The sequence below is a fragment of the Solea senegalensis genome, linkage group LG9, assembly GCF_019176455.1.
Source record: "Solea senegalensis isolate Sse05_10M linkage group LG9, IFAPA_SoseM_1, whole genome shotgun sequence".
NCBI lineage: Eukaryota > Metazoa > Chordata > Actinopteri > Pleuronectiformes > Soleidae > Solea > Solea senegalensis.
The window spans coordinates 498,623-518,754 of NC_058029.1; the positions used below are offsets into that span (position 1 = coordinate 498,623).

The 20,132-nt window shown below is 41.7% G+C and overlaps 1 long non-coding RNA gene across 1 annotated transcript in view; it reads left to right on the top strand.

The window, feature by feature from the left end:
* Positions 1–19,879, top strand: part of LOC122774325 — a 39,040-nt gene extending 19,161 nt beyond the window's left edge. The window contains exons 3-5 of the long non-coding RNA XR_006360984.1: positions 17,353–17,516; positions 17,669–17,835; positions 19,660–19,879. This is a non-coding gene — a long non-coding RNA (uncharacterized LOC122774325). The remainder of the gene's footprint in view (positions 1–17,352; positions 17,517–17,668; positions 17,836–19,659) is intronic.
* Positions 19,880–20,132: the final 253 nt, after the last annotated feature.

Genomic DNA, 20,132 nt, shown 5'->3' on the forward strand with positions numbered 1-20,132 from the left:
GAGAGAAAATCAGTGATTTTAACATCACACACACACAGGAGTTGTTGATCCACTGCTGCCTCCATCACTAAGTTCAAATGTTTTATTCTGTGACTTCAGTGTTTGAAATCCTTTGTTCAGATTGACCTCAGTGACACAAAGTGACCACACGAGGCAGCAGAAGACCAGCAGCTTCTGTGTCCCTGTGAGCTAAAAAACAAAAAATTATTTTCTCCATGGGGTTTGGTGAGGGAGAGTGGTTTACAAACTTCAGTTTTCCTGTTGTAGAAGTCTAACAGTGAGATAAAGACGTGAAACAGCTTCAGCTGACGTAGACTTTCTTGGTTAAGAGGCTAAAATGTTGTTTTTCCTTTTGTCAAACCAGCGACAGTGACTCTGAGCTATGACTTTAAAGTCTCATGCCAACAAGGCAGCTGTGGTTGGGAAAAAAAGAAAAGCCGAGCACGTCTCATAGTCTCAAAGTTTCTAATGTGCAGACGACACATTATGGTGAGATGGAAGCCTGCTGCTCGGCCCGTTGCTGCCCTTGGTTTAGGGAGTGGTGAGCAGCGGAGACTGTGTCCTGTGCTGATTACGATGCTGATGGGCCTCCGTTTGTCATTGCTCTCGCGAGCTGCGGCACTGAGCAGCGGGGTTCCCTGATTACTTAATTGCTCGTAAGAGCTCATTAAACCTTCCTATCCATCATAAGTCGTATGGCGAGTATCAATTTTCCTGAGTGAGAGAGAGAGAGAGAGTTTGTGACGAGAGAAAGATGCTAAGAGAAACTCTGATGAGCAATTAGTGACGTGAAAACGCCTCTGAATTGTTATAGTTTAATTTCTTTGGGGGAAATATGTGGAATTCATCACAAGGATGGATGCTGCTGTGTTACCAAGACGCTAATCTCCTTCTCCTCTATAAAGTTAATTTACGAGTTTTTTTGTTCCCTAAACTAAAAATAAAATAACCACACAATTCAATAATTTAAACTAAATCTTGTCTAAATTCAACAAATGAATGTAAAGAAACTGTAAGCCTATAAGTTACATTGACTCAGATTTCCATGTGGACAGATTTGGACAGTTTATTGAAAAGTCATTGAAACACTTTGTTTTGTTTAAACAACGTATACAACGTTATAAGATGTAACCTTATCTTTCCAAAATTAAGTTCTAAATCTAATTAAAGGTTAATTAAACAAACCTTAAGACTTTTAGTCACAGCACTTATAGTATTTAATTAGTGAGGCAATAGATTATCTTGGAAAAATTTTTTCAGATTCATTTTTAAAGCTGTAATTTGCAAATTGTTACTTTCATATAAACAGATTTGTGCAATAATGTGTTAAAAGGTTAGAAAGCGTTTTCTTGTTTTATTCCCTTAATTTGTGAAGTCGTAAATGTAAGTAAATTCAACTAACAACTAATACAGTTTAGATATATTAAGTAAAATAAGTGAATTTGACAGATTTGTTTAGTTCTCTAAACTTAGAACAACCTTAACAACAACCAACGACGTAAACTTTAAGTGAATGCGACTGAAACTTGAGTAAAACCATTAAACAAAGCTGTGTCCAAGGTTTTCTAGGTTTGATTTTTAAAAAGTTAACTTAAATACAACTTTTTCATGAACAGATTTGGACAATGTATTAAGAGTTTCTTTTGATACCCAAATTTGCAAAACTAACAGGCAATACAGTTCCTAAAATAAGTTAATTTTGTTCAGTAACTTTCATGTGGACAGATTTGGATAATTTATCAGAGTACTTTGTTTAGTTTCCTAAAGTTAGAACAAACGGATCACACTGTAAATGCAAATACAACTAAAATGTGAATAATACCATTAAACGAAACAAAGTCTATTAGTACATTCAATTAGTTTCCATAGTTTTCTAGGTAAAATATGTTAACTTAAATACAACTTTTATAGGATCAGATTTGGACAATTTATTAAAAGGTTTATGAAATACAACAAAATCTTGAGTTATTTTCCTAGATTGTTTATTTCAGTAAAATTAACATGTCACATTTTACAGTGTAGCCATGCAGAGGCCTGATTTCAGAATTCTAATATTATTCTCGATTTATTTCTTGTTTATGAAATAAATAACATATAATTGAGGGTTTTGTTGAGCTGCAGCACATTTTCAGTATTAATATTTTTACATTCTGCTGTATTTCTTTTTGTAAACACTCTTCTTGCCTCGGCTGAATTCCCTTTTCCTCATTACCTCATTTACGTGGTTTCCACTGATGTCGGCCTTGGTTTCGTTGGTTTTTATGGACTTTCTGATTTCCCTTTCTTTGCTGTGACCTCACGAGGGAGGCGAAAGAAGAAAAAGAAGAAACAACATCCAGTAATTTGGATCCATGAGAGCCTTTACAAGATCCTCACAATCTTACCAGGTGCAAAATTAGAATTGGATGCTGTTCGTATTAATTGGTGATCATTTGCGAAGCGGGTGGAGAAAAAAAAAAAACGTCTTTTGCCAAGAGCAAGTCTTACAAGCCTCCAGCTGGGGTTGTCAGGGGCAGGCTTGTTGGCATTGTGGCAGCATATGTTTGGTGCCAAGAACGCCATTGATTTGCATTTCTTTTATATGATTTTTACAAAGCAGAAATGCTCTTTTGTGTAGAAGTGATCCCAAAAGTGAGTGTTGCAATTAATCACAAGTGAAATTTATCGGCTGATGAAAAGCCATAATTCTACTTGCAATCTTTTTTTTTCCTCCCTCCCTCCTTTCTTTCTTTATTTCTTTTTTCCTTTTTTTTAAAGAAAAAAGTGGCAGCATCTGCAGCGCACGCTCGCCTTTTTTGATGAATGTGCCTTTAAAGCTGTGCAGTTTGGCTCCATTTAAAAGTGGCTTGAAGGAAGAAAAACAGCAGTGCGACTCGTGGAGACACTGCAAACGCCATAAGTCATGGAAATAGTTCTTCTGTCTGGGAATCAAGCGGCGCATAATGTCGCTGGAGTGACGCAGAGAATGTGAAAAAGTGCCTGACGAGGTTGTGACATGAGAGAAATGATGGGATGTGAGGCGTGATTACAAACTTCTCTCAAATTGCTCTCAGCACTGAACAACCTGACTCTCTCTCACACACACACACACGTCCCTTTCAAGTATTGATTGAGATTCAGATCGTAGATTCTTTTTTTTATGCGGCATGTCACCGTGACCTATTGGCACATAATTGATCCAATTAAGCAATTACCCAACAACCAGCTAACAAACCAACCAAACAACCAGCTAACAAACAACCAACCAACAACCAGCTAACAAACCAAGCAACCTAACAACCAACAACCAGATAACAAACCAAGCAACCTAACAAACCACCAACAACCAGCTAACAAACCAACCAACAACCAGATAACAAACCAAGCAACCAGCTAACAAACCAACCAACCAACTAACCAACCAACAACCAGATAACAAACCAACCAACCAGCTAACAAACCAACCCACCAAGGAACCAGCTAACAAACCCACACACACACGCATCTCATTCAAGTATTGATTCAGTGATATTGGGATCATAGATTCTTAGTTTTTTTTGAGGCGTCACCGCCACCTACTGGGACATGTAATTGATCCAATTAAGCAATGAATTATTTGGTGGGATTAGAGACGATCAGAGACAAAACTGGTCCTGCCATGAGATGGACTAGCTCCAGGTTTTTTTGCTTCGTCTCTAAGATGGCTCCAGATGGGTCGGGGGGCGGGGGGGCCTCATGTGTGGCCAACTGGTCTAAACCACACACTGAGTGAGACTCGCCTACAGTGTCACACAAAAAACAAACCCACAGTCCCTGAACAATGCTCTGCAGATTATTCCTGCATTTCCCTGCTGACCTGACCTCTCTGTGGAGCTTCTCTGTAAGCAAACCGTACAGTTCTATGTTTACACACTGCTGAAGGCCTGCTGAAGTCCACCAGAGTCTACACGAGATAGACTTTGTTTCTGCAGAGCTCACCTGTGGTTCTGATGCTGGCATACACGAACACCTCCTCCTTACACGTCAACTGCACATGCACCAGCTGGTGGCACTACTCTATTTTAGTCAAATAAGGAACCCAGTAACCATGGATGCTTGCTTGAGGTCATAGGAGGAAGTCCTCTGGAATTAAAAAAATCACATTTATGGGCACCTTTCAAGACACTCAAGGACATTTTTCAGATTAGAAACAAAATATATAGTAAAAATGAGTAGAAATATTTATTTATCCTTTATTTAGGTGGGAATGTCCTGATGAAGATGTAGTTACAGAGAGACTTAACCCTCTTATGACCACCATGATCATCAGAAATCAAAAAAATATTTAAGGTGGGAAGAGAGAGGGTTTGTTGGAGAGAGTCCAGAGACGGGGAGCTGCTCTTGACCACATGGATGGTTGGGGGAGTAGTGAGAAGCCTCAGATGTTGAAGATCTGAGAGTATGAGAAGGTGTATAGATGTAGGCATGAGGATCTTATAGTCACAGTTGTTGACTATAAGGTGTTTGACAGGGAGCCAGGGCAGGTTTTTGGAGGACAGGGGTTCTTGTTATGTGTTTCTGTTTTTTTTTCGACCAAAAGGGAGATGCTGTGAGAAGACGTGAAAATGTAAGTGATGGGACTTTGAAATGAATTTCAAAAGTGATTGAGAACCAGTGCAGGGACCAATCATTGTCTAACACATCCTCCACATGAGGACCACCGGGAGCTGGAGCCAGGCCCAGGTGACATCCTGCTCAAGACGTGAGGAAAAAAATTAATTTAATCCATTTTTGAATAAGGCTGTAACATAACAAAATGTGGAAAAAGTGAAGCGCTGTCAATACTTTCCGGATGCACTGTACTTCACATCAACATTCACATATCTGCGCTTTTACTTCTTTATTTACTCCACGTCCTCTAACTATCTTTGTTACTCGTTACTACCAAATAAAATCAGAAGGCGAAGCGGTGACCTCCTCGCTTTCGAGAAGTGTGGATCCAACAAAGTTTCCTCTCCTCTGAGGCCTCGTGTCCTTTTTCTCGAGATCCACAGCGATCAATATTAAAGAGGGGAAGGACAGAGTTTCACTGCGGGCTCCACACACATAAACATCATCATCATCATCATCATCAGAATGTAAATATCAGCAGCTCCAAAGTAAGAAGAAGAAGAATAATCAACACATCAAAAAACTTTAAACAATGACCCCCCACGTCTCATGTGCACCCCCACCCCCCACTTACACCTCACATTTCCGAGCATAAAAAAAGTGCGAGAGCAAGCGCCGCATCCTCCTTTTTTCTTTTTTTTTCCCTCTTCCAAGGATAATGATTTACAAAATGCCTCTCATCAAAGAATTCATTAACAACGGAACGTTAATTAAAAAATAAACGAGTAAACATCAATATCAAAATCTCAGCACTGTGGAAGGGAATACATTATGCAGAGTAATGATGTTTGAAAGGGGGCTTTAGCACCTCTGTGGGACTCTTTTTAAAGCCCTTACCTCTTAGGCAGTTGCTTATTTTGCAAGCCTTTGTTGTTTAACAACAAAGAGAATGGGCCCTCGTAATGTTATATTAATCAGCGGATTAATATTTCAATTTGATTTGCTTTATAGTTGAGGTGCTGTTGGCATTTCCATTTTTCCCCTCCATATGTGCAGCCATGTTAAGTGCTATCATTACCATTTTCTACCTGGGGGTTCTGGAGATAACAGGCACCAGTGATCGCTCTATTCTGCACACGGAGAAGAAGAGCGAGCTTTTCTTTTTCTCCTCATGCATATTTTAAAGCTCATGTTTGGTCTTCTTTCACATCCATTATTCTCCTGCGTCGCACACAAACCGCTGAGTCACGGCCTTTTCCGTCCGCCACAGGACAACGTCAGACAATAACCCCCCCCCATTCAAATTAGACTGTAAAGGTGTCCACAAACATTCAGTCAATTTATTTGTATTTATTCAAAAATGTTTTTGACAGTTCACCTATGTCAAAAAAATGAAATAAAGTATAGTAATAAGGAAAACTACTGCACTCTACATAGTTTTTTGCAACGTGTCCACAGTTAAAAATGCAACTTTGAACCGGACGTTAGGTGAATTACTGAAATACCACTATATCAATGGCCAAAACTGGCCCGTCAGCATTAATATCCGGCTCGGTAGATGAAAGAAGTTTTAAAGTTTGTTTTCTTCACAAAAAATTACAAAGTTATGCAGAAATCAGAGACTTTTAATCTGAAATAAAAGATGAACTGACACAGAGTAACAAGTTTTTAACTTTTTTAAACCAGCATATTTTTGTACAATGTTTAATCATTTAGATCAGAGGAAAGAAAGTTAACAAGGGGAAAAAAAGCCTGATGGTGTGGTGTTCAGTGGCTGAGAAAAATTCACATTTACTTGCGACACCTGCTCTGTATGTTATTTTAAACACATTAGAAACACGCAACCCACCACTATATATAAACTAGAGTCCCCATAGGTCCTTGAAATCCTTGAAAGTTTGTGAATTTGAACGAAAAATGTTTTATGTTTTTAAAATTGCTGTAAACGGACAGAGGTCATTGAAAGTGCTTGAAGTTTTGTCTCGTTTGTTGACACTTGTCCAGATGCAGAGCTTGCTGCAAATCGATGAAAGTGGACGCCGTCATAGACAAAGACGCTCTTACAAATTGTCCTCACATCTTAAGCTGTGTCAGCACATTCTAGTCTTTCAATTTGAGGGAATTGGCCCTGGAAAATCCTTGAATTTGATGTTAACCAAGGTGTGGGAACCCTGATAAACATGACCAAGACGCAACAGAGACGTGACTAAATCGCGACCTGTACAAAACCATCTCAACTTTGCTTTGCTCTTCTCTCTGATGCGGCTAATCACCATCATCTTCCAGCAGCAGCAGCAACAGCAACAGCAACAGCAGCAGCAGCAGCAGCAGCAGCAGCAGCAGCAGCAGCAGCAGCAGCAGACGTCTTAAGACAAACAGAAAAGCAATTAGGACGCGCGTTATTTGTCATAAACAGCAATGGCTGCCATGCAAATGTATCATAATTGCCCAGCAGACCTTGAGTGACAAGTCATTAGATGATTGTTCACAACGGTTGATTATGTTACTGACACACACACACACACACACACACACACACCAACAACAACAACATAAAGCGAAGTGTTGATGGATGGACGGATGAATGATGGATGGATTCTAAACAGTTCATCATTTCATACTTTTGTTTTTTTTGTATATAAATATGAAACTGGAGAGACGAGAGGAGAAAGAAGACAAAAACAATACATATTTTTACACATATGCATCTTATACTTGTGTTGATATATGGAGAGATGCCTGACTTCTGCTGCTACTTTGTCTCCAGTTTGTTTTTAGAGAAATTTCTCTGATCCATGTTTAAGCTTGTTCTATAGTAAGTTTATTTTTGTGTTTTTTTGAGTTGGGTCAAAATATCAATTTGGTGATATATCGTTATCCTCCCCGTGTTTTAAGAGAGCAAATATAGGTTTTTTTAGGCACTCAAAAGTAAACAGTCCCTGCCACTTCCACTCGCTGGGCGTCAGTACTTCATGTCTCCTCACAGTGGCGCTGCTCAAATGAATGAGGGGAAACTTGGGCTGAAGAAGAGAGTTGACACATGTTGTATCTCTCCTTTTACAAAATTCAGGGAACATCATTATGGACATTTTTGTCCATTTGGGCGTCTTGACCCTGCAATCATTTTGTCATCATTTGTGTCTTTCTAGTTTTTACATGAAAGTCTCTCTCTTGACAAATGTTGGTATTCAAATAAAATTTTTTCTAAATGAACAAGAGCAAACTGTGGAAAACTTCAGGTTTGAGAGGGTCGTATATTTTAAATCTGATGCTACACAAAAACTAAGAATAGTCATCATTTTGGCTCATCTATGACAAATTCATAAGTGATATTAAAAAAAATACCAGCCACCTAACATTTGTTATATGGATAATCAATCAATCAATAAATACCAACCGTGACAAAGTAATGAAACTGGCATTTAAACGGTTAAAATCCTCAAAATTGTTGAATGTTTGTTAGTTTTGAGCAGCGCTGAATTTGTTCAAGAGATTTATGCAGGGAAAAAGTAAAAAGAAATATTTATCTGTCATGTTTTTGGAAGTGGACATTTGTGTCCTCTAATGACTTAAGAGGGTAGTAAATTTAACTGATGCCTGAGGGTTCATATGTTAATTTGTAACCTTTCATTTATCTACAGTTTTTCAGCTTTTGCAGTATTTTACAAATATCTGTTTCAAACAGTTGACTTCATTGCACGTTAAAAAATTACAAATAATACTTGGTTTAATGTAAATACAGAATAATAAATAACATAAAAATACAAAAAAAACAGATTTTAATCCCTGTTCAACTCCCAAACAATTTACTTAATTTAGGTGTGTTTGTTATAAATTGATTCATATATATATATATATATATATATATATATATATATATATATATTCATATATATAATTAACCGTATCAGTTCATTCTTGAACCCTCAGTGATACGGTGATGGAAGGGAAGACAGACGAGTTCTCCTCTCTTCATCTGTCACCCACCTTTCCCTCCTCCTCCTCCTCCTCTCCTCAGCTCCTCGTTTACATATCTCCAAAAGATGTAATTGAATTAAATAAAGCTTTCCTTCGGGGCAGCTGCCACAGCTGCTGTTTGTGGCACGTCAAAAGGCCCGCCACTTTAAGAGCACTTACATATGCTCCAAATTAGCAGGTCAGATAGGCGGACGCTCGATGACAGGGCCGAGGCTGCCAGCGCGACGAGGGGCCCGCAGCTGCAAGCAATTCACTCACAGTGTGTGTGTCAGTGTGTGAGTGTGTGTCAGACCCCTGATTATGAAGGGCAGCGGTGCACGTGCTCATACACAAAGATTAACATACACACACACACACAGAGACTCTGCTGTATTCAGGAAAACATTAGGGCTTTATCAGGAGGAGGAGATGAACTCTGACCCTATGGAAGCCTTAAAAAGAAACATAGCTGTAGTGTACAAGTGAGGTCATAAAAGCTAATTTTATAATACTATTATTAGCCCTCGACATGCTGTTACTTCCCCATCACACTGTTTCAAACTCTTGTAAAGAAATGCTCTTAATTAATGATAAAATGGACGACAGTCGGATGAAGAGTGCAAGCAATGCAAGCGCAAAGTGTCGCTAACAAGCTCAGCGATGCTAGCTGCTTTTCAAGCAACAATGTAACACACTTCACATGATCATGTCAAAATATCGGTTTGGTGATATATCGTTATGTATGAATGTAATGTAATGAATGTAATGTAATGTAATGATCAAAATCTCAAAGTGCTCCAAGATGAAAGCATCAAATTGATTGAAACGGAGACAAAAACCAAGAAAGTATGAGATAAGAAACAGAAAATGTTAAAAACAGCAGCTTTAAATGAAGAAGTAACTTCTAGTTGCTAGGAAGTTAATAAACTAGCTGCTAGTTGAAGCTAAAGAGGTAGCTGTAGCATAGCAGCTTCATTAAAACAATTCTGTAACAACGGAAATGGCGTAAACCTTAGGCAATCTACGTGTAGACAGGCTTTTATATGAACTAATATTATGAAACCACGTAAACACATCATCAAGTGCTATCATGACCGTGCAGAACCTGTAGGTGGCAGTGTAACAAGAAACAGAGCCAGGCTACATGTGCACTCCGCTTATGTGTGAAACAGGCTAACATGAGGGAGCTAGCTTATTGCCAGCTAGTTTTGTTTGTGCCCAGAGTCACAAAGCCGACGCGCTTCACTTAGAGATATTGTGTTGGTGTTGTCGTCATACAAGCTCACCTTTATACCTGAGGACCCTTCCTGTCACAGTGCCACCCAGGGTTCAAACTGTGAACTGCAAACAAACGTCACCACATATCTGGCTCCTGTAAACACTGTTCACTCTGGGCTTTCAGGCCTTATGTGAAATATCTTGTGAAGTTAAGCAGCGATAGATGTTTGGAGCCAGATTTGGCTTTAAAAATTAGATCTTGGTTTGCTGCAAGTGCAGGAAGCGGACTACCAAGCAGGGCATTGTGGGTAAACACAACCAAAACATACATGCTGAGCCCATTGTTGCATTGTATGTGTGAGTCATATGTTTATATAAAATAAAATAAATAAATAAAAGTTTGATGCAGCGCCGCTTCAGGCGAGGAGGGTAAATACGTTCCTCAAAGGCAAACGCAGACTGGCTGAATGTTAACGAGTCTAGTGGAGGACTTTAAGGTGTGAAAATATGAAGGAGTATTAGGGCCAGCCAAAAAAAAAAAAGGGCAAAAAAACCCATTTTTTCTTTTTTTTTTTTGGCTGGCCCTAATACTCCTTCATATGAAAACAACCTGTGTCAGTACAACCATATTTTATTTGAAACACCAAAACTTAAACTTATTTTTATTCTAATCTGAAATGGCTCGAGTATCTTCCATGAATAGTGTCGTTGTGCCTCAGTGTAACCCCCCACCGTCCTCATCACACCCCTTGCTTTCCTCCCTCCCTCCCTCCCTCCCTGACACCATCACCTCCTCTACAACTTGAAACCCCAAAAGTGTCGAGGCCCAGGTGGCTTGATGGGCAAATGATTGGGTGAGTAACTGTTGCAACAACCCCTTCTCCTCTCTCTCTCCCTCTCTCTTCTCAGACCCTCTTCACCTCCTCCTCCTTTGCTCTCTGTCGCTCCAGTGAGGGGAGTCTGAGGGGGATAATCAGGGTCAGGATCCTCTGCCACACTGATCAGTACGTCTCAACCCCCGGGCAGCCCTGCAATTAATGCGCTGTTGAAAGAGAGCGAAAATATTCACCATCTGGCAATTAGGGCTCATCGGCTCCCTCTTTCTCTCTCTCTCTCTTCTTTCTGGGCTTTAAATACTATTGTGATCTTACTCTTGTTGCAGTCTCTCTCCCTCTCTCTCTCTCTCTCTCTCTCTCTCTCTCTCTCTCTCTCTCTCTCTCATTCTCTGGCCCGAGGCCCGTGTGCCGCCACTCTGATGTGGAGGGCACATGAAGGAATGAGCGAAAAGGCACGGATCGCAATCCAGGGCAATTCAGAAAACCCTCTCAGTCCCAGAATGGAGACATAGAAACAGCTCTTACTTCACACACACACACACACATTACACACACAGCTCAGTGTGCAGAGGATTCATGCCATCTCTCGCTCTTCTAATCCCAGCTGCTGCTGCTGCTGCTGCTGCTGCTGCTGCTGCTGCTGGCCTGAAAAGAGCCCGGTGTCATCATGAGCATCATTAACTCTTTCTCTCTCTGGATGGGAGCAAAGGTTGCCAATGATCCTGTCGCCCGCTTCAATGATGTTATGATTAGTCATTTTGCTGCCGACAATGCACGTGAATGGCCTTTCCCCATGCAGTTAGAGTTTGAGGGCTGTTGAAAGACATTGATTTTAAAGAAGTCAGAGTCGTCTTATCTATATGATGATCATCCCTCCCTCTCTCTCTCCCTCTCTCCCTCTCACGCTCATTGTGAAATTCAAATGTGGCGAATGACAAATGGAGTGATTACGTTTCACTTTCATTGATTCTGGGGTTTTTTCGTGTTTTGAGTTGCAAATGTGCGACCTCAACATTTGGCTGCGTGTGAATCGCAGGGACAATGGAGAAGCAAATGTTAGGAAGTAGTAGGTGTCGCAGATGCCACGCACACACACATGCACGCAGTAGAAGATGCTGCAAAAGAAAAAGCCATAAGTCAAGATGGTGTCACATTTTCATGTTAAATCACCAGCTTGTCTCGTGACTTTTTGATATCTTTGACAGATTGAAAAGAGAGTGGGTTTCCTCTGAAATGTCAAATAGTAGAGAAAGTTGTCAGACTTAAAGAACACTTAAATGTTCATACTATTTAAACTTTTCTTAAGCTTTTGCAATTTATTTGATGGTTGAATGTTTGTGTGTGTGTAGCGGTGTAATGATAAAACCCAATATAAGCTTGTAGTTGTCAATGAAAATAAGAGAATCATATACATCAACATGCAAAGAGTTCCACCAGACGATCCACACACACGAACCTGAGGACGATCCACACACACGGACATGAGGACGATCCACACACAGACCTGAGGACCTGAGGCGATCCACCACCGCGGACCTGAGGGCGATCCACACACCGGACCTGAGGGCGATCCACACCGGACCTGGGCGATCCACACCTGCCCTGGGGCGATCCACACACAGACCTGCGATCCACACGGACCTGAGGGCGATCAGACCTGCGATCCACCTGGGGGCGATCCACACCGCATCCACACGGACCTGAGGGCGATCCACACCGGACCGCGACGGGGCGATCCACACACTGAGGACCACACAGACCTGAGGACGATCCACACACACAGACCTGAGGACGATCTACACGGACATGAGGACTATCCACACACGGACAGACCGCGGATCCACACCGCGGACCTGATCGATCCACCCGGGACCTGGGGCGATCCACACCACGGACCTGAGGGCGATCCACACCGGGACCTGAGGCGATCCACGGACCTGAGGCCACACACAGACCTGAGCGATCCACACAGACAGGGGCGATCCACACACAGACACAGAGGACGATCACACAGGGGGCCGATCCACACACGGACGCTGAGGGGCGATCCACAGACCTGGGCCCCAGTGACCAAGGGACGATCCACACTGCGGACCTGAGGGCGATCCACACCGACCGGACCGATCCACACACGAGGGGCGATCCACACGGACCGGGCGATCCACACCTGAGGGCGATCCACACACGGACATGAGGACTATCCACACACCGCTATCACACCTGAGGCGATCACACACATCCAGACCTGACCGGACCTGAGGCGATCCACACCTGAGACCTGAGGGCGATCCACACACACAGACCTGAGGGCGATCCACACACAGACAGGGCGATCCACACACAGACCTGGGGCGATCCCACATGATCCACACACAGACATGGGGCGATCCCGCAGGACATGAGGGGCGATCCACACGGGACCTGAGGGCGATCCACACACACCTGGGGGTGATCCACACACCGCGGACCTGAGGGCGATCCACACACCATGAGGGCGATCCACTGGGGGGATCACACACTGGACTGAGGGCGATCCACACACCGATCGGACATGAGGGACGCACACCTGACCTGACGATCACAGCGGACGACCGCAGGGACAATCCACACACGGACATGAGGGCGATCCCACACACAGACACACCTGGGGCGATCACACACGGACATGAGGACGATCCACACGGACCCCACACCTGAAGCGATCCACACACCTGGGACCTGAGGCGATCACACACCTGGGCGGTCACACGGACATGAGGGCGATCCACACCTGCGACATGAGGGCGATCCACACCGCGGACGCGGGGCGATCCACACCGCGGACCTGGGGCGATCCACCTGCGACACACCTGACCAGACGATCCACACACGGACCTGAGCATGATCCACAGACCAGACCTGACACACACGATCACACCTGCACTGACCTGATCACACACATGGGCGATCACACTGGGACCTGTGATCCACCAGGACTGTCTGTGTGAGTCTCTGAGAATTGCAGTTTTGGTCAAAGTGCAGCTTTTTTCCTGTACGGAACCTGAGGACGATCCACACACACGGACATGAGGACGATCCACACACACGGACATGAGGACGATCCACACTGGGACTGTCTGTGTGAGAGCGGCTCTGCGAAGTCACAAATTTGCAGTTTTGGTCAAAGAAAATTACGCTTTTTTTCCTGTTTTTTTTTTTTCATAGTCCCCCCACCTGCCAAAATGAAGACAGACTTCTCCTAAAAACTGCATTAAATCTGCAACGTCAAACATTGTAGGCCCTACACTAACTGTATCCGGTATGTCCAAATCCAATCCAATCCAACTTTATTTGTACGGCACTTTAAAACCAAGAACCACAGTGCTGTACAGAAGAATAAATAAAAGACACAATAAGATCAAGAGGCAAAAAGATGCATCTAAAACAACTGAAAGAAACAAAAAGACATAAAAAAAACGTGATCAGATCAAATAAAATAAATTCTCCATAAAATAATATGGAATATTTGTGTTATTCACTGGTAGATTTATTGTCCCTGTATCAGACTGTAGCTCACACACTCTCCAAGATCTAAAGTTGTGTTGTACAGTATATTCATGATGTTTATTTAATCTCATAAATGTTAGAATTGTTCATTAAAGAGGGGAGAAAATGAAAAGTAAACCTTTTATTTTTCTCCGTTCTCTCGTACAGACACCTGTGAGGTCGGCATCCATCGCCTCCGCCTCGACCCCTGACCCCGATCTTTCGCCTCTTTAATTGCTACGGCGGCGGCGGCGGTGGCGGCAGCACCATTGTGCCTTTGCTGTAAAGCAATAATTACACATATTGAATTATTAAGAGTTGTTATCAAAGCGCGTGCTTCACTTGTTTTGTTGTGGTGTCAGGTTCCTGTGATCTCGGGCAGTCATTACTTATTAAATGACTGGATGTTTTTCTCCTCCCCTGTCGCTGCATCAGGCGACGTTAACGACGCTCTCATCCTGTTTGCCCCCGTTTTTATCTCCCAACTTCACGGCAGAAATAATATTGGGGTTAAAAAAAAAACAAACCCACAGCAAAGATTACAAGTTATTGGCCTAGATGAAATCATTATCATAAAAGGAGAAATTAATTAAACTAGTATTTTAAAATGGTCTGTTTACACAGACAGCCGAGCAGGGATTAATCTCACATGAGATTAAATGATGCAGTTTCTTCAGGGAGAAGCCAGATTATAATTTAATAAAGCTGAATTTTATTGAAGTTTAGTGGAGAAACTTTGGTGTAACCGTGTAATATAGTAGCTCGCTTTAATCTGTGTAGAGTAGAATTATTTAGTTTACTTTGTGTCAGATTTGGGTGAAATTATTTTGTAATTTGTCAGAAATTTATGATCAAATAATACTACTAAAGTGTTTATTCACATAATTGTATGAATTGTTTTTTATCAACTCAGAATGAACCTTTTATTTTTATATCAGGAGTAGAGACAGCCATGTTTGCACAGTAGCCCACAACAGACAAACACACACACACACACACACACACACACACACACACACACACACACACACAGGGAAGGTTTGTGGCATGAGCTGGGACAGATTTGGCAAAATGATTGGCTTTATTTTATTTAGTGTAGCCTTTTTTTGTTGAATAAAGTTGTAAAAATAAGAAAAACATCAGCAGAAGCTTTTTTACACACACTGTTTTTAATATTTCTCACTTTGATGCTTTCACAGCATCCCGTGGCCAAGTGGAAAGGGAACCTGGCTTGTAACCGGAAAGTTGCCGGTTCAAGTCCCCACCAGGTTGAAAGGGCTGGGGTAGCCCTGAGCAAGGTACCAATGTTTTCCAGAACTAAAGACAAATAAATGCAGTAAGAAGTGTTTCAGAAGTTTACTGCATGAGCTGGCACAGATTTTATTATTGTTTTATTTACAGTAGCCGTTTTTATTGTTGAATGAAGTTGTAAATGTTGTAAAAACCAGTGAGGAAATAAGAAATAAACAGAATAAAAAGACCAAATCTACTTTATCTGTCGTTTGTAACATTTAACATTTGTATAGTTACCAGAATGTTTTCTGGGACTTGGGTTTTAAGAGGTTAAAGTTAAGAAAATAGCATGAATGTAGACTGAAATAAAGCTGATTATAAAAATATAAATTCTATAATATACAGTACAATGTAACGTCTATCATGGTTATCTATAAGTAAGATACCACAAACCTTCCCTCTGTCCTTATTTTGTCCACATTTCACCACACGTGTTGTAAACACATTTATACAGAGTTGCTTTTCTTTATAAATACTTTATTCTGTGTAGAATTACCCACAAACAGAGTCACGTTTTAAAAACACTGGATGAAAACAGACTTGTGTGTCTCTTAGGTGAGTGTGTGGACACACAGTGGACAGAAATAAAGTCAGAATCAACCACACGGCTCTAAATCCAGCTCTGTGGAACTTTGGAAATAGAAAGACAAACAGCTGAGGGCAGAAAAAACCCAGAGAAACGAGAGTCTTTCAACAAAACTGTAAACACCTCGACCACATGTGCTGAGGCTAGGGGGCGCTGCAGCACTACAACACAAGGCTTTATTGTACAAGCACATTTTCACACGCACACACACCTCAGCCTAACATCCATGTGTTCACCTTTTCTTCTGCTCTCATGTTAGTTTGAATCATTTGTTGTGTTAATTTGGAGTAAATATTATAAACTATACAATAGTTTCAGATGTTAGTTTCTTTAAGAAGCTGCTAGTTTAATTCATGATATCTTTAAACAGTTTGTAGACGCTCCTGAGAGTCATTAGAGACAAATTGTCAGGGATGCTTAAATTTAAACTCTTTCTCTTCATTTTAAGCCATGTTCAATCCCCTGAAACCATCATTTTGGTGGTTTCTCTATCAAACCTGATAGAGAAAAACTGTGATTTAACATCACACACACACGAGTTGTTGATCCACTGCTGCCTCCATCACATAGTTCAGTGTTTAAATCCTTTGTTCAGATTGACCTCAGTGACACAAAGTGACCACATGAGGCAGCAGAGGACCAGCAGCTCCTGTGTCCCTGTCAGCTAAAATCACTGATTTTCTCTATGGACTTTGGTGCGGGAGAGTGAGTGGTTTACAAACTTCAGTCTCCAGCACGATATGAAATGAAGCTGCTGACAACAACACGACTTCACTTTGGTACTTGTTTACTTTTTTAATTTGTTCAGTCATCGTGGGTCGCCCTCTTTCACTTTCTCTGTTCCTCTTGTTTCTTCTTCTCTTCCCACTCATCTCTCTCTCTCTCTCTCTCTCTCTCTCTCTCTCTCTCTCTCTCTGAACAAATGTGTAATAAGCACCACTTTGTCCCTCTCTCTCTCTCAGTGTCTCCCTCTCTCTCTCAGTCCCTCCCTCCCTCCTCCCTCTCTCTCTCTCTCTCTCTCTCTCTCTCTCTCTCCTCTCCCTCCCTCTCTCTCTCAGTCTCTCCCTCCCTCTCTGAACAAATGTGTAATAAGCACCACTTTGTCCCTCCCTCTCCCTCTCTCTCTCTCAGTCCCTCTCTCTCTCCCTCCCTCCCCTCTCTCTCTCTCTCCCCTCCCTCCTCTCTCTGAACAAATGTGTAATAAGCACCACTTTGTCCCTCCCTCTCCCTCTCTCTCTCTCTCTCTCTCCCTCCCTCCCTCTCTCTCTCTCTCTCTCTCGCCTCTCCCTCCCTCCCTCCCTCTCTCCCTCTCTGAACAAATGTGTAATAAGCACCACTTTGTCTCTCTCTCTCTCTCGTGTCTTTCAGATGGAGAGTGAAGAGTCTGATTAAATAATCATTGCGTGTGGTTTCCTCCCCCTGCTCGTCACCTTGGGGACATATTGTCCCCCGTCAGTGAAACCTCGGGGACAGAAGGCTCCGCCACAGGGAGGCGCGGCGGGGGAGCAACGAGCTGATGAAACGAGGATCGGGTAATGAAGGCATGGCCCATGGCGTCCGCGGCTCCACCATATGTTTCAGCAAATGCAAATTGCCCCCCCAATTCAAACAAGTTTTTCATCTTGATATATGCAAATGTGTTTATAAATACTGCCTTATAAATATAGCATTACACTTTCTAAAGGGAGGGAGCTTTGAATCCTCTGCTCGGACCCTGCCACGCCTGGAGGGGAGGGGACAGCTGACTGCACTGCCAACCAATGAGAGCGCCCCCACATGGACGCCTCGTCCAATTAGAGTGAGGCCACTTATCAATGAGCCAATGATGAACCAAAGGAGACTCGTTTATCAGTGAGCAGGATTCTTTTTTTCAATTTTACTGTTTCCAGCCTGTTTACACCTGTAAATCTAGTCCGATCTAATCCAGTCTACCCTTGTCTAATCAAGTCCGATCTAATCCAGTCTACACTCATCTAATCTAGTCCGATCTAATCCAGTCTACACTCATCTAATCAAGTCCGATCTAATCCAGTCTACACTCGTCTAATCAAGTCCTGAAATCCAGTCTACACTAATCAAGTCAGATCTAATCCAGTCTACACTCGTCTAATCTAGTCCAATCTAATCCAGTCTACACTGTCTAATCAAGTCGATCCCAGTCTAATCTAGTCTACATCTAATCTAGTCCGATCTAATCCAGTCTACACTCATCTCCATCTAAGTCGATCTAATCAGTCTAGTCTAATCAAGTCTCTAATCCAGTCTACACTCGTCTAATCTAGTCCAATCTAATCCTAAATCGAATACACTCATCTAATCTAGTCGATCTAATCAGTCCTCTGTCTAATCAAGTCGATCTAATCCAGTCTACACTCATCTAATCTAGTCGATCTAATCAGTCTACATCTAATCTAATCAGTCTACACAATCAAATCGTCTAATCAATCCAGTCTAGACTCGTCTAATCTAGTCCAATCTAATCCAGTCTACACTCGTCTAATCAAGATCAATCTAGTCTCTAATCCAGTCTACACTCATCTAATCAAGTCCGATCTAATCAGTCTAGTCCAGATCTAATCCAGTCTACGTCTCTAATCAGTCTAATTCATCTAATCAAGTCCGATCTAATCCAGTCTAAATCTGTCTAATCCAGTCTACACGTCTAATCTAGTCAATCTAATCTAGTCTACACTCGTCTAATCAAGTCCGATCTAATCCAGTCTACACTCGTGTAATCTAGTCCAATCTTGTCCAGTCTACAGTCTAATCCTCCTAGTCTCTAATCAGTCTACACTGTCTAATCTAGTCCATCTAATCCAGTCTAATCAAGTCGATCTAATCCAATCAGTCTAATCTAGTCGGTCCGATGTCTAATCTAGTCTGAGTCTAATCTAGTCTGATCTAATCCAGTCTACACTCTTCTAATCTAGTCCGATCTAATCCAGTCTACACTCGTCTAATCTAGTCTGATCTAATCCAGTCTACACTCGTCTAATCTAGTCCGATCTGTTCACTGTTCAGTGTGTGTGTGTTTGTGTGTGGAGCTCAGAGCTATGAATCCAGAAACATGAAGATCAAAGAGGTAAAATGTTAAATAATGATAAAGCCTTGATTACAGTCTCATTAGCTTGATTGAATTTAGCCCAGAGCTTATGTAGATATTTATATTTATATATTTATCTGCAGTGGCCTGGATAAACTTCTTCCTCTCATTGAACACAGTGAAGCTCAATCTGCTCAGAGATTATCGTCTTCATATTTTGTGTTTAATCTGAGTTTCTGTTGAACTGCTCCGGTCATTCACCTTTGACCTCTGACCTCACCTCAGAACTCCTGAACGTCTCATGCTTCTTTCCATACTCTGTTCTCTTCTCTTATATTCTTTATTTTAATCTTATTTGAGTTTTTTAATGTTTATTCACATTTCTTCATACCTTGTGATCAATAAAGTCTAATCTAATCTAATCTAAAATAGTCTACACTCATCTAATCTAATCTAATCTAATCTAATCTAGTCTTGTCAAATCTAATGTAGTTTCTCAAGAGATATGTCTAACTCCTGTTGTCTAAATGCAGTCATGTGATCACAGGTGTACCTAATAAAGTGACAGGGTGAGCGTACGCCTTTAAATATTGATTATTCATCATTTTTGTCCTCTGTCTGTCAACGAACAGCTGACGCCGTTAGCCGCTCCAGGTTGGGGGTGGAGTCAGGTTTCTGTCGCCGCAGAGATGATCAGATTGTAACCGCCCCCCCCGCCGGTTCCCTCGGAGACGACACCTGAGTCGACGCCCGTGCCAACATCTTCATCGTCACCTGCTGCAGCAGCAGCTGCCGCCGTCTCTGCACCGGACCACGTTTCAGCGCACGGTCCAAGTGGGTCACACTGACGCACCGAGCCAGGTTTGTTTTTGTGAGGAAATGGTTATTAATAATAACAATAATAACAATGATAATAATAACATTAATATTGACTATAATAATAATGATGATAATAAAATTATTATTATTAATAGTAATAATAATAATAACAATTATAATAATAACAATAATATTGACGATAATCATCATAATAATAATAATAAAAATTATGATAATAAAATTATTATTAATAATAATGTCGTAATTCAATAACCTTAATAAATAC